Consider the following 6,000-nt stretch of genomic DNA (forward strand, 5'->3'; position numbering starts at 1 on the left):
AGGAATGAACTCGAAAACATTACAGAAAGCTAGGCAACAGAGCCTAAATTGACGACAATAAATAAGCTTTCCCATAACCCAGCACACCGACTACATCCACATTGTATGCACTCCCTAAAATCTATAAAGGGACCAAACCATTTAAGGGCCAGGCAGTTGCAATATATTAGTCTATACCGAACAAATGGGGAATAAAAGCTGTTTATTAGTTGTCTACTGGGGCACACACAATCGCCACAACCCCAACTAGGAGCTTAATGTTCAATGGCTTGTACAGACTGCGATGGGCATTCTGTGCACCAACGTATGCAAATCTGCTCCTGGGAGGTTACAATTGCACTCAGTGACAAGAGGGAATATATTGAAGCATCTGTACTCTCTTGGTCCAGGTTCATAGATGACATTTTAATCTTATGGTCTGGCTCACAAACAGAATTTGCCCATCTTGTAGCATCCCTGAACTCAAACCACATTGGTTTGCCAACACCCACAGTACAATTTCTAGACTTTAGGATCAATAAAACCAATCTGATACTTTGAGACCACAATCCACAGAGACGAAACAGCAACAAATAGCCTTCTGGAGGTGGGGGAGCTGCCATCTGGTACCCATGAAACGCAGCATACCTACACCTCAGGGGAAACTTCTCTAGGGAAGGGTCTAGGCTAGGGATCTCAGACAGATTCTGAGCCTGTGGCTATCCGGATTATACTCAGAGCATCTTACCAGACTGAAGGAACCAAATGTTGGTTCTCAAACAGGAGGAGATCAAACAGGAACCTATGCAGGGGATTCTCCAATAACATTGGGGAATACTCAAAATGGACCCAGATCTTAAGGACGTGATAGGAAGCTACCCCCTTATCACATACAGTAAAGGGCAAAAGCATTGGGGATCAGATAACAGTCACTTAGCACCCATCCCCCCAGAAAGACATGGTTGGATCTGGAGCAGGCTTCTTCAAGTGTGGCCATTGCAAAGCTTGTAAGTTTATCATAAAAACCCCCCCACAACATTAAAGAGCAACACACAGGAAACATTTAAAATTGAAAGGTCAAACTGCAGCAGTAAGTGGGTTGTCTGCAAGGCCACTAGCCCTTATTTCAAACAGTACATTGAGAGAACAATCAGGGAATGACGCAATAAGAGACACTCCTCTGGCCAAACATATCCAACATCATCACAGGGGTGACCCGGATTGTGTGGCAATTGATCTTCTCAAACCATTACAGAGATTGGGAGATTTGGATAGAATCGAATCCTACTCCGTAAGGAAACCAGGTGGATATAAACACGCTGCAGATAGTCAACCCGATGGGACTGAACAAACTCCTCAATGTGTCATTTAAAATCCCCACCCAAGCCAGCAGCAACAAGCAGAAAGGGAAGGCCCTAGTGGGCCTCTACTGAGTTATAATGGCTAGCCTTAAAGACTAGGGACTATATAGAGATACAGAATTTGGGACTTTCCTTTTTAGGATGACTCCCCCCCCCCCCCCCCCCTCCCTCTCCATGGAAGCCTATTGGAAGCCAACAGCAGGCAACAATCTCTTAAGGTGTACTGAAAAGCGGCACCCCAAAGGGCCAGTACCTGCGGATACGCAGAAACTGTTTAACTAAGGAAACATTCCATAAGGAAGCCAAAAGATTACAACACTGATTGAGAGGTTATCCCAACAAGATTTTGGAAAAAGCCTACAATCATGCAGAACAGGACAGGAATAGCCTGCTTACCCCCCAAATGGGAGAAGATGACCAAGGAGATGACAAGGCAAGAATTATTGGCAATTACGATAACGAAGCTACAGGAATCCGCAATATCCTTGAGAAGTACTAGCCTGTCCTCAAAATGGACAAAGACAGTGACTTTCTTCCCAATAGACCACAAATCATCTTCCGGCGGGGAAGAAACTTAGGAGACGATCTCACTCAGTTACTATGTTCCTCCCCCGGTGAAGACACCGACCAGGCTGGACAAACAGAGGATGGCTCGCACATACCGATGCGGAGTCCCACCTTTGCCATTTTCCGTGGTCTATATGGCCACCTATCCATGCCCTTTATCGTCTATGGGCAAGACTATCCGTGAGCCAAGGAGGAGGATTCTCGAGCACATTGGGGACATCAAGCACAGCCGCCACTAGCTACCCATATGCTTCTAAAACACCAATCCATACCAGATCAGATTTCAGGTCCTAGAAACTGTCAAAATTAATGCTGGGGGGAGATGTGGATACTGTCCTACTGCAAAAAGAAGAAGCTAAATGGATTTTGTCTCAAAACTTTGCAACCTCTAGGCCTTAAATGATCAATTTTCCTATACCTGCTTTATCTAAAACTATGGTACTCCTCTCTGCCACGGTCTCCTTTACTCTCTTCCTCTGTCCTTTTTGCCCCTCTGTACAATATACTTTGCCCCAACAAAAGTCAGCCATTACATGTATATCATACGCCCAGATAACTAATTATCCATTACCCTTACGATGATAGTCATACCCTGTCACTTATCCCTGATGTGTTTTACACGTCACATGTACAACACACACATAAAATGTAAGCCCAGCAATAAGTTCATTTCTAATTCATCACTCGGATATTCAGCCTCCACTGCATGCATGGCACTAACTAGAAAAAGAATTCCAACATCACAACCTAAGTCATTAGTAACCAATGTTAATTTCATTATGTACACTTCTTACACATTACCATGTTATCTCAGTTTCGCTTAGAGCCACATGGTAGCCTGTTCCTTTTATCTATCTAGATCCCCTGCTGATAGATGTTCTATTTCTAGCTTTTGCAGGGTTGCCAATCGATCATTATAAAGCCAGCAGACAAGGGCGGGAATCTGGTTATCCTAGAAAATCACATGTACAAGAACATGTGTCTTGTTGCTTTATCAGACAGAGGGATACAGAGTACTTACCTACGACCCCACAAACAACTTTCAAAAGGAACTCAAAAGATACTGGACAAGGCTCTTGAGTTACATCTCATTGACAAAAAGGAATATGCTTTTTTTTATTTCCAGCAACACCAAGGGTAGCCACGTTTTATGGACTACCCAAAGTCCACAAAGGTCTGAATCCCATCAAGTGCAGACCCATAGTTTCAGGAATAAATAATCTGACTCAGACTATGGGGATTTACTTCGATCAAGTTATTCGCCCCTCTGTCCTGAATCTACCATCCTACCTGAGAGACACAATGGACCTACTCCTGAAACTAAAAGATAACGACCACTGACATTACTTTTCTCTGCAGCATAGACGTGGAAGCACTCTATAGCTCTATCCCACACAAGGACGGAATAAGAGAAGTGGCTCACTTCCTCCGCACTAGCAGTATCCACCTGGAGGAACATAACTTCATCCTCAAGGCCCTGAGGTACATTCTCACACACAATTATTTTCTCTTTAATGGACGCATTTACCACCATCTCAGGGGCACGGCGATGGGGAGCCCATTGGCTCCCACGTATGCCAACCTGTTCCTGGGCTGGTGGGAGGACATCATAGTCTTCAATGAAACGTGCGAGAAATTCCATCCGTGGATTGCATACTGGGGCCGGTACATAGATCTTATTCTATGGAGTGGCCTCGAAAAGGAGTTCACATCCTGATTAACATCCTGAACAACAACAACATGGGGCTCCGCTTCACCTCGGAAATAACCACATCGGGGAAGCACAAGTGTGATTTGTGTATCAGTCTGGACCAATATGAAAATCTCACAACTAGGGCTTACCGCAAACTTACAGCCGGCAACAGTCTTCTGAAGTGGCACAGCTACCATCCACGGAACTTGAAGATGGGAATACCAACTGGACAGTATCTTAGTTTAAGAAGAAACTGCTTGACGGATCAAGCCTTCCAAGAGGAAGCAGCTGCACTGAGACAACGTGGTTATCTTAACCGGGCAAAGAGAGCCTACCAGAGGGCCCTCCGGTGTAACCAAGATCTTCTTATACCAAAAAAGATTGACAGGACACCAAAAGATAAGATGAGGATCATCGGAACATCTCGGAAAGACCATCTCGGAAAGACCACTCATCACCTACAGGAGAAGTAGAAATCTGGGGGATATCCTAACAACCCATGGCCAAGGAATCGACATGGCTGAGGAAAGACACCACAGGCACTTTCAAGTGCAGTAACTGTATGGCTTGTGGGTTTATCAAGATCTCTAAGACCTTCCAGGTGCCACCACAAGATAGAATCTATACCATGAAAAAATTTACCAACTTCCGATCAACAGGAGTCATCTATCTCGCCACGTGTCCATGCCCACGGTCATACATGGGCAAAACCATGAGAGCTTAGACGTAGGGTCTTGGAGCACCTGGGTGATTTACAACATAACAGGCCCAAACCTCTATGCTCACATATGAGCTCAGTACATCCAGAAGATCCCTTCAAAATCCAGTTCCAGATCGATCAGGTGAAGACTACAGCAAGAAGAGGTGACAGACAATCTGCTCCTACGTAAAAGAGGCAGAGTGGATTTTCCGCCTCAAAACTCTGTCCCCCCCAAGGACTAAATGACCATCTTCTCTTCACTCCCTTCATTTAATAACTTTAACCTGACTTTTTCCCTCTAAGGCTCTCGTATTGAATACCTCCACTGCTCCAGTGGGTACTGGAGCAGTCCCCCCCAACCTATCCCCACATTACCTTATGTGGCACCATACCTATATTTATCTATATTTATCAGGTATCACACGTGCTTAGGTTTTAGGAGGTCAGTAACTATTTATTTTATTTCATATATTCTTTAATCTACCGATAATTGTAAATAATTCAATTACTTATACATTAATTCATAATTCATTACATAACACAACAAATTTTATTCTATTTTATGAATTCCTTAATTTATCATTGTATACAATTCAATCATTTATACATCAATCCATAACTTAGCCCTTTTCTAGCTTGTGTAGATCGTAGACACCTGGATGATCCGGGTGGTGGCCTTATTTTGAGCAGGATTTAGCTCAGCAGTCCCAGCTCATCTGATTTATGTACACTGGAGTAGTAGATTCCCAGCACGGCGACTAAAACAGTACTTGTGTACGGGTATCCATGGTTATGACGTACACGTTATGACGCTCACATGACATAGCAGGTGATGTTCCATGGAGGAAGTACGGCAGTAGTCTCACAACACCGCCCTATTCAACTATCTATTGGCAGGCTCGGACATATGACTATATAGGAAAGAGGGGATCATCGGGATCATCATCGGGATCATCATCATTATTATTATTATTATTTGTATATCACTCCAATTGACTTTAACCATCTTAAACCAACATTGTTTTGGGCTAATCCTACCCATGTATTATTCATACCCGTTAGATGTCCTCTTCCATACACCCTGGCATGTAATAAAAGCAGTACCATAGATATTAGGCAATTATATAGCCCTTTAAAGAAAATGGTGCCCGGTATGTTTTAGACATTAAGGGGCAGGCTTGTGATACAGCAATTTGGGCGCACATTAATCCCTTATAGATGTGCATCCTTATATAAATCATATATTAGGTTTAATTATCCCTGCGAACGCTCAAGGTCCAATGTGCCATCCTATCTGCTCCTGTTGTGACGCTGTGTGGCAGCCATTATTAGTACAGTGCGGTGTATGTGGGGCCCAGTGGGTTGTATCTGGCAGCATTGGGGCAGCTGGACTACTGGGTCTCTCCCTCAGACACTTATTGCAGAGGTGGTCACTGCGCCATTTAAGTTAGGGACCCACATGAAATCAAAAACATTGGAGTGTGTGGACTTTATTACTATGATCAAATTGTAACTCCTGATGTTTGTTCTTCTTTAGAGAGGTCCATTGAAAATGGTTGAGTAGTGTTCGTTCTACTGCAGCTTTCCATTTTTGGTGACATCCCAGTGCTACATGGGCATTATCTGTACAATAGGAAAACACATTGAGACAACATTTCTATATTTTTCCTTGGCTATGTAAATCATTTAGTCACTAAATC

The sequence above is a fragment of the Dendropsophus ebraccatus genome, chromosome 1 (genome assembly GCF_027789765.1).
Source record: "Dendropsophus ebraccatus isolate aDenEbr1 chromosome 1, aDenEbr1.pat, whole genome shotgun sequence".
Taxonomy (NCBI): Eukaryota; Metazoa; Chordata; class Amphibia; order Anura; family Hylidae; genus Dendropsophus; species Dendropsophus ebraccatus.